We start from the raw sequence: 9798 nt of genomic DNA, 5'->3' as shown, positions 1-9798 counted from the left end.
CTGGATGCTGCTGTCGACTGGGAGAGGTTACAGAGCCAGGGTGTTGGGTGGATAGGTTATCATAGATGCGGAAGCCAGCGTGAAAGGGGGGCAGGCTTGGGGCAGAGAGATTGGAGTAAGAAAGGCAGCTGCCGGATCAGTTAGCAGAGGCAACCATGCACTAGGTTCGGCTCCTGGAGCGGAGGCAGAGGAAAAGTCGGGAGGGAAGACAGCCAGGTCCTGTACCGTTAGCAGAGGCAGCCTCTCGCTTGGGTCAGCTCCTGGGGCAAATGTGGAAGAGAAGTTAGGAGGAAGAAAGCCTGGTCCTTTACCCAGGGCGGTAGGGAAGGTGGTGTTGGCGGAGCTGGGCTGACGGAGGCATGCTCGCGTCGCTTGGATGGCTCGTGGACTTCTGAGGTGCCGGGGCTGTCCGCCGGGGAGTCGGGTGGGTAACTTAGTACAGAATGGGTGACTCAGTACAGAATGTAGAGCTTTCCTGTATCTCAGCGGTAAGAGCATTGCGTTAACAATGCAAGTTTGTGGGTTTGATCTCAAGGGATTGCATATGCCTATGTATAAGGTATAGGTACAGGATAATGCAATGGAAGTCGCTTTCAATAAAAGCGTCTGCCAAATGCATAAATGTAAATTTAAATGTACAGCTCCGTGTTTAGCTGCCGTGAGAAGTGGATATCGGCATGTGAAAAGGCCTGCCTGAGGCTTACGACAGTGCACTTCTCGATGGCGGGGACTGGGGGGAAGGACAGAGGTGTAAAAGAGCACCCGAGAAGTAGGGTGGCGCCTTGTAGGTGAGAGAGGCGTATCGCTTTGGCGACTGAGAGTGCAGAAGTGGCGCAGGAGGGCTGGCGGGTTCATGAAGCGGCCGTGGGCTCGGTTGAGCTGGTGAGCTAGACGATGCTTTGGGATGCAGAAGGATCCTGGGCGTCGAGGGAGTCATAGTTGGCAAGGATCTCTTTTTTTTCGACATGTTCGAGAGATTGAAGGCTGATTTACTATTTATAGGGCTGAGAGAAAGAGCGCCATTTGATGACGTCATGTAGCCGAGCCACACTGCCCCCTAATGGCAGGAAAATCTAAGTTTTTTAAATCACTAATACAGTATTTAATTTCATGTCAAACTCTAAATCAATCAATACATTTTCCTTTACTAAAATACTACTAACTGCCAATTTTATACTATAAATAAACTTTTCCATTTTAGTCTCTTTTATATTTACTGTGACATTTTTTCCAATTTATTCTCTTTTATATTTACTCTGTGACATTTTTTCCAGGTTAGTTAAATTCCTTAATTTGTCATCCAAATCGCTGCATTGATCATGTGGGGCAGATGTCGTTTTTTTCCTTGAAGCTTGTTGAGTGTATTCAGTTTTGAGGTCAAGTCTGTCAGAAACTCCAGGTCCAGCAGCCACGCATCATCTGACAGTTCCTCGTTTCTTGCAGACAGAAAAGTCTTTATCTCAGTATAGCGGCAGTAAGTCAACAAACTGCTGCAGTACTTTCCCGCAGCTCAACCACCGCACATCAGCATGAAGTAGTAGGTCTCCGTAGGCGGCTTCGAGCTCATACAGTAACGCCTTGAATAAGTGACGCTGAAGTGCTTTTGCTCCAATTGAGTATCAGTTTGACCACCCATGACATTAAGTGAGAAAATATATGTATTTCCCTGCCATGGCCTGCTGATGAACCACACAATATTAATTCTTGAAGTCTGGAAAATCAGGGTCATTACGGCACAGTGCTATTTAACGAGAGCGACACACCATGCATCGCGGTGCTCTGTCAGTGTAATTGCTACCTGGAATATCATTCTCTATTACATATTTTTTAAACTCACTGTAAATATCTCACCTCGTGTTCTCTCCTTTAGGCGCAAAAGAGCGAGGAAGTCCTCTTTCGTGGTAAAATCCTGGAGAGCCATTCTGAATAAAACAACTAGCTGAGCTGTGTCACTGCATCCAGAGATTCGTCGAACTGTAGTGAAACATTTTTGGTGGCAAAACAAACACACACACAGATCTTTAACTAAGGTAAAAAGAAATCCCTGTTCCCATTCTGGATGGAAATGGTACATTTTTGCCTTTTTTCTTCCTCCACAATAGCTTGACTGTCACTTCGCGGCTGCAGGCTTCTTCCTCTTCTTTGGTTTTATGGCTGGCTATCACCACAAAGAGCCCTTAACTGACTTCTGTGACAGTAAACATATCGGTGCTCATCTCTTATCAAATTGGTCACTTGATTTAAAATAAATAAGAAATAACAGATGCTTGCAAAACAAAACATTAATCGAGCATAATGATTCAAGAGCTACCGGGTCAATGAAGTTTATTAGAATGATTATGGCATGAAAAAATCATCATAATATATAATATAATAACGTAAGCTATTGGTCAAATGTTATAAGCAATTTTATTGTGTTGTAAGTACATATCCCCGTTTTCAAAATCTGATCATGTGATATGTCCTAAATATTTCCCTTTGGGCCATTATGGGCTTAACCCCATTAGAATTGGACTGTGAAACTAGACAAAACTTCGAAATGAGTGACTGAGAAAACCTGGTTTTGATAGGCAGACCAAAGACAGTCAGATGTACCATTCTTTTAAAAACATTTTCAAGGTAACCAAATATATCTTAATAATAACTTTTAATATAACCAAATGACACTATAAAATGTCATTTTATTGCAGATTATCCACCATTTCAAAATCTCTCCCCTCTCAAAAAACCCATGAGGTGAAGATGTTTTAACGCTACTTTTATACTTGTGTGTGCGATTGTGACATATGTTCCCAAACCTGTCAATCAAATGTACATTCAGCAGGTATGTCAAGTTTCGAAACACTTGAGAAACGCCCCGATGCTTTGTTTACAGTAGCTGTTGTCTTGTCTCATGGGTGTTTTGAGTCGCACTTTGGAGCAGTGTTTTGAAACATCTGCGCTTTGGGATCTCCCTGTGCAGTTCTGTGACAGTCATCTTTCGAACATGCTTTCATTTTTTGCAAACCTTTAAAACTGGAGTTGGATGCATGTACAGTACCTACCAGGGCCGGTTACTCCCAGATTCAGAAGGGTGGGCAAGCAGATTGTAACATGTAGCCTATATCTACTTGTAAATCGCACGACAATTGAGTATAATCACATTTAATGGAATCATCAGTTCTATCTACATACAGAGCGAGCCTACATACATGTAATTCGCTTTGTTGCGCCACCATGTTTTGTACAGTATCCCTAAACGGAAAAACAGCTCTAAAGCGCTTTTCATATATATGTTGTTCTTCTTCATGTGTGTTTTTTAGAGGCAGCTTGCATAGGCAGTATTAGTAGGAGGAGACGGAGTTCTAGTAGTTGTCTGGCTTATTCGAAACATAAATCGTTCTTTGTTAGAAGTTTTGATCAAATGGAGGACCATGCGTATTGTACACAAGAGCCGACAGAGCATTAATGTTTAAGTGACTTTCATTATGTGAGCAGTGAGTACAGACACCATCATGAGTGGATATATGGTATTTATTAAAACTAATTACACATGAACAAACAATTATGCCAAGACTATAACAACCACGTTTCAAAGCTTTAAAGCAGGCTCAACTTAAACGTGGCTAAGATGAAATAAAGGATCATTATGACATGACCCAACATTTAGCATTGCCAAACTCTGCAGCAGAAATTCAGAATAAACATAGGTGTAGCTATTCCCAGATGGAAGGTGCGGATGAAACAGAAATGTTTTCAGAACGACGCCTCAATTGCCTGTTTTCTGCTGAACTGGTAAACCAATCCAACTTAAGCGATGTAATTGAAAACTGTTGTTTGATAGCTTTAGCTACAAATAGGCGTAATTGTCATGAAATGTGGAGAGAACCCAGGCACAGGCAGACACAGGATAACAAAAATACTTTTAATTGAATTGATTTTTATTAATCAAAGTATAAAACCAAAAACCCACAATGGGGCAAAACAGGGATTCTTAATAATAAAACAGAAAACTTCCTGCAAGGGGGACAAAACAAACAAGGTCGAAATTCCAAATAATATTCCAAGCACGAACGAGGGAAAGTCAGGACAGGGATACTTTTCTTTACAGGAAACACAAACAAAGGCAACCAGGTAACACACACAATGAACCAACGCGGGACAGAGGGAACTGAGACAAGGTTTAGGGGAACACCAACAAAGGATAATTACACAGGGCTGGTTGACACTACACTAATGGGAACGGGAAGGACAGGTGAAACACATGACACACTAATGGGGACTAACTGATAACAGGGGGCGGGGCTAGAGGACGCGACACCAGAGAGAGAGCATGGCATTACAAAATCAAGACAAGACCTGAAAATCACAACAAGGAAGGCAGAATCATGACATAACCCGCTTGGGGTGTTCTATGAGGGAAACATTTACAAGACAAGACCGACAGACATGAGGACAGACACCGTAAACAGAGGACGGACAAACTAGGGGCAGGGGTGACAAAACAATGAAGCGGTTGGTCAACAAAATTAAAGGGAGGGGGGGCAGTGGAATGGGCGGGACAAACTTGGGGAAATTAAACTTGGGTGGGACAGGGGGTGGGTACCTATGAGGTACAGGGGGCTGCTTCTTAGGGCGGGGGCTTGGGAGGGGCAGGACGGGGAGGGACAGAAATGGCTGGGGAAGGCGTGGACAAAAACAGCTGGACAGGGATGGGCGCAGGCTAAAAGGTCGACTGGACAGGGCTTGGCGCCGGCTGGAAGGGCGGCTGGACAGGGCTTGGTGCCGGCTGGAAGGCCGGCTGGAAGGCCGGCTGGACAGTGCTTGGCGCAGGCAGGAAGACCTGTTGGGACACTGGCTGGATCTCCGGCTGCAATGGGCTGGACACTGGCTGGGGCTGCCTCTTCTTTTTCAGCCGAGCTATCCGCCTGGCGGTCGGCTGAAGAGAAGAGATGAAAGGCAGGGCTGGCTTGTGGTTGGAGGCCTCCGAAGACGACCCCCAAGAGTCAATCCTTCCCTGCTTGTCCCCAAGGCTGGCCGGTGGTGGATAGGCAGTAGGGGGAGAATTAGGACGGCTTGGCGACGCCCACAACCCGATCTGCAGGGAACGACCCTAAGGGATCGCAACCAGCGGAGATGAGTAGGTGGGTTGAACTGAGACCCTGGACTCCGCTTGATCCACGGCATACTAAAACATTCACAACATTCTGTTATGAATTGCGAACAGAACCCAGGCGCAGGCAGACACAGGATAACAAAAATACTTTTATTAATCAAAATATAAAACAGAAACCCATAATGGGGCAAAACAGGGATTCTTAAGAATAAAACAGAAAACTTCCTGCAAGGGGGACAAAACAAACGAGGTCAAAATTCCAAATAATAATCCAAGCACGAATCAGAGAAAGTCAGGACAGGGATACAGTTTTATACAGGAACTTTACATAAACAAAGGCAACCAGGTAATGTGGGGGTTCTTTGATGAAAGAGCAACAGGACACACTGCAAGGACAAATTCCACAGCTGATGCTCTAATGGAGGTGTGGTACTATCTTAAAGAGAGCCACATACAAAGAGCTGAAGACCCACTAAATTTGTGGGAGGGCAAGGCTTCAGTCTACCCATGCCTGGTTAGGGATATGGTAATATAATTCGGCAATGTTGCAACATATGTCCCTTAATAGAGAGTCTTCTCAAAAACAGGACAAATAATCACAGAGAGGAGAAATCTCATCAGCCGATCCAAGCTGAGGCATCTGCCATTTCTGAATACAAACCTGCATTAAAGACTTAAATATCTTAAAAGGATACTCCACCCCCTCCAAAAAAAAATATGAATTACTCACCCTCATGTAGTTCCTAACCAATATCAACCATTTTGAACACAAAGAAAGATATTTCGAAGAATGTAACCAACTGAGATTTTTGGAGTAGTCAAAAAATGGTAGTCAATGGTGCCCCAGAACTGTTTGTTTTCCAAAAGTCTTCAAATGTATTTTGTGTTGAAAAGAACAAAAAATATATATTATATTTTTCTACCAGTCGTGCCCAAAAAATCTCATTTGCGAAAAAATATTTATACAGGTTTGGTACAACTTCATGACTTATTCCTTACAGAGTTTCATCCCTTTTGTTTAGACTTCTTAACAACACACAAACCATTCACAATTGCTCTATTCAAATTTGGCTAAAATAGAAGGCTCTGAGTGATAATAAATGAAGAGCCATTGGGGAGCCGTGAAAGCCTACTCTTCCAAAGGGCTAAGCATTCAAACTCAAATAACGACCGTCTTTGACCTGATTTTGAACAAATCTGGTCCAAACGACAATTCGTTTCATTAGTTCGCCACAGTAACCTACACGGAAGTATATGGTAAGTACCCTCGAGCCACCATTGGTCCATGGTTTTATTTAGCGCCACCCGGTCTGTGGGCGTCAGATAAGGTCTACATTTAAACTTTTGAGCAGCATGAATGCTTTTGAATGTCGCATTGCAGAGATGGGACAGATGTACCCACACCTCTACGATCACTCTGGCAGAGATTTTAAAGATACAGAGAAAGCGTTAAATTTGTGCAAAGAAATAGCATGAAAGGTTGGTGTTGATGATCCGGTGTTTAATTTCAGATGATGTCAAGTACACCACGTAAAGCACCAACAAGTTCATTGTTTTCTGTTTCTCAATCCCCTTCTTTGCCACACTAAAAAGGAAATGGAAAGTGGGGAATGAAGATTATGGTGTTGAACGACTTCTAAATTTCCTAGAAAAAGACATGTCAGACTTGTTTGATAAAGAGGCCGCAGTTTTTGCAGAATTTATGCGCAAAGTCCCACTACAGCACAGTCTCAATTTCAGAAAAAGAGTGCATGATATAATGTTTGACATAGAAACAGAAATACTGAAAGAGCAAGGCAACTGCACACTGTATTGACTTGTCTGTTTCGGCCACGCTTTGCTGAGTGGCTCCACATGGAAGCACACGCAGTGTCAGTGCTAGTCTCTCCATAGGGGAAATAGGAGTTCTGTGCGTTTTAGCATGTTTTTCAAAAAGAAGATACTCTTTTAAGGAGATTGTCACATTCTAAAATAAGAAAAACGCACCTCCTCATCTGTGCTCCGCATTTGCTGAACAAAAAGGGCAAATTCACCATCCTGCCTTCGGCATTTGTTAAATGGACTCATCATCTGCGTTTCCTCATTTGCTTGTCTCTTTCCTTTAGAAATAAACCCCACACACCTATTGCGATTGCCGTAAGACCGTTCATCATTGCAGACATATTTGTTGTTAATACAGCTGGATAAAACAAAACCTGTTTCCATATTAATTTCAAGCTGCAAAGCAACACAACGTGATTACCTTATTTTGAAGGGGGTGATTATTTTTCTATATTCACAGTAAGTACAGAGTTAACATTACATATGACACAATAAATAAATAAATAATTAAATGAAAAGAATAGCTGTTGTTTTATGGTTTAAGCAGTTTTAAAACTCCTCTTAATCCAAAACACATAAAAAAAGGTCCCGTTCAGGTTTCCAATCTGATATAAATCATGTGAATGTGTCCATTATTAATCTTAAAGAAGATTTAGAAGTATGTTTTAGCCAGTAGATTGCAGGAATGAGTGTGTTTCTGATTGTATTTAGCAACGTTTTCTACTGCACAAGTTGTGAAAGAGGCAGAATTTAAACGACTGTGTGAAAATGCTTGTTTGTTTATTTACTTTATATGTTTTTACTTTCTTCATACACACAGTCACACGCAAATCCCTAGTGGGATAGCAGCAGCACATTTTTGGGTGGGCCATGCTTTGGCAGTGATCTTATCCGGCACACTAATGGAAACTGTAAGTGTTTGCAACAAATTTTATTCTTTAGCGGTTTGTGACCACCCACATACAGAGTTATTGATGTTGCCCAAACCCTTAAAGTGAACTAAGGGATATCACTCTGTCTATTATCTTTATTTTTCAGAAATGTTGTCACTTCTGTTTTTTCAATCTATAAAAAAGTTGCATTGCAAAAAATGCTAAAGTTGTGAAAACACTAAAACACATGTGAAGTGCTACAGGAATCAATTTTAATCGAATTGAAACAAGAATATTCAGGTTAAGTAAAGCTGAGATGGCATGAATGAATATTTCAATATACATATTTTTTATAGGGTGAACTATGATATAGAACCACTTTCCATGACTGAATCATGTTGAGACAAAGTTTCAAGTGAATGGCATTTCGCTTTAATATATTGCACGCCATTTATTATAGTGATTGAACAATTGTCTCACCAAAAAAAATCCACTTTAAAAGTACACCACTTTAAAGCTATTTTATACATAGTCTTTGAAGATGTAACAATCCTAACCACGCAGGGAACGGATCCAAATTCAATTTAGTACAATAAAACTAACCTACTATCGAAAACTTGAACCAACGTTATACATGCAATTACTTGCAATTGTTTTGCTTTATGCAAAAGCTCTCTGCACCCCTCGCCCCTTCTTTTCGATACGGTGGCATCTAAAAAAACTGTAGGAGAATTATTTTTTCAGTCCTAATAAAAATGTGTTTCTAAACGTTGGCTATTGTTATTTAGATACTATATTTGTTTATTTAAAATGTAATTTAAATGATGTTAATGGATGACTATAGATTAACAAAGTTCGGGAGAAGCCAGAGCATATAATTAAGACCGGCTGGTTCGCAATCAGCAATCATAGACCCTACCCTATCAGCTTAAGCGAACCAGCACATAAGTAGAGAAAGATTCTTACCTGAAGCCATCTCTAAAGGAGAACACATCACAGGACGGACGTAAGGTATTCAAGGGATCATACGGGTTTGCAATCGATGCAGTCACGCAGCAGGGCCGATCCGTGAGGCAACATTTCCAATTACATCTTCCCGCAGATTAGGGAAGCGTTTCCGTATCCCCACTTGTTTACGTCGCGCAAGTCACCTCGTTCGTTCCCACGTGCAATTGCTGCCGGCACGCTAGCTCGGTGCTAAACGCCAGCTCATTGCAAACGCTAGCTCGCTCCTAAACGCCTGCTCATTGCAACGCGAGCTCGCTGCTACACGCCGGCTAATTGCAAACGCTAGCTCCCAGCCAGCGTTTGCTCACTGCTAACGGGGAACGAGCGTGAAGACGCCGGTACCAGCAAACATATGCTAGCACGTATCACAAGATCGCCGTGATTCGACCCAATCCAATAAAGATACGCTCAATGACAACACGTCAACGTTACAGCCGATCTCGCTGTCACGCAAGAAGCTGGGTGAGTATAATCTTTTAATACATTTATATTTATCCACTGTCATTCCGCGGCGCCACTGCACTCAAGATTGGCATATCGCTGGCCAGCACGGAACCGTGCCGTTCAGCGAACGTCAGTCATACTATTGTAAACTTCCGGAGATTAGTAACATAATCGGCACTTCCGAAAGGGATTGCTGGTTAACAAATGTGTCCGTATCCAACGGGATACGTTTCTACACAGGGTGTCATTCCCATTTACATCTTGCCCAAATAACGCACGCACCCGTTACAGTTAAAGGTGCAGTTTGTAACAATTTCGCAGTAAACTATCACTAAACCACAAGCAAGTGTTTCATATAGTAAATACTCCGTTGAACACAATATATATCTCAAATTATTCTTTCTACTTGTAAATCGTGTTTGTCACCGCCTTGCGACGTAGAAACCGCATGACCACTGTGTTTTGGACAAAGGTGGAAGTAGTGTCCAGCGTCTAGTTAGCCACAAGCTTGTTACAAGCAGTAACTTTTATATATGGACCACAAATATATGCAATATA

The sequence above is a fragment of the Triplophysa dalaica genome, chromosome 13 (assembly GCF_015846415.1).
Source record: "Triplophysa dalaica isolate WHDGS20190420 chromosome 13, ASM1584641v1, whole genome shotgun sequence".
NCBI lineage: Eukaryota > Metazoa > Chordata > Actinopteri > Cypriniformes > Nemacheilidae > Triplophysa > Triplophysa dalaica.
Note: the sequence above shows the minus strand (reverse complement) of the source record.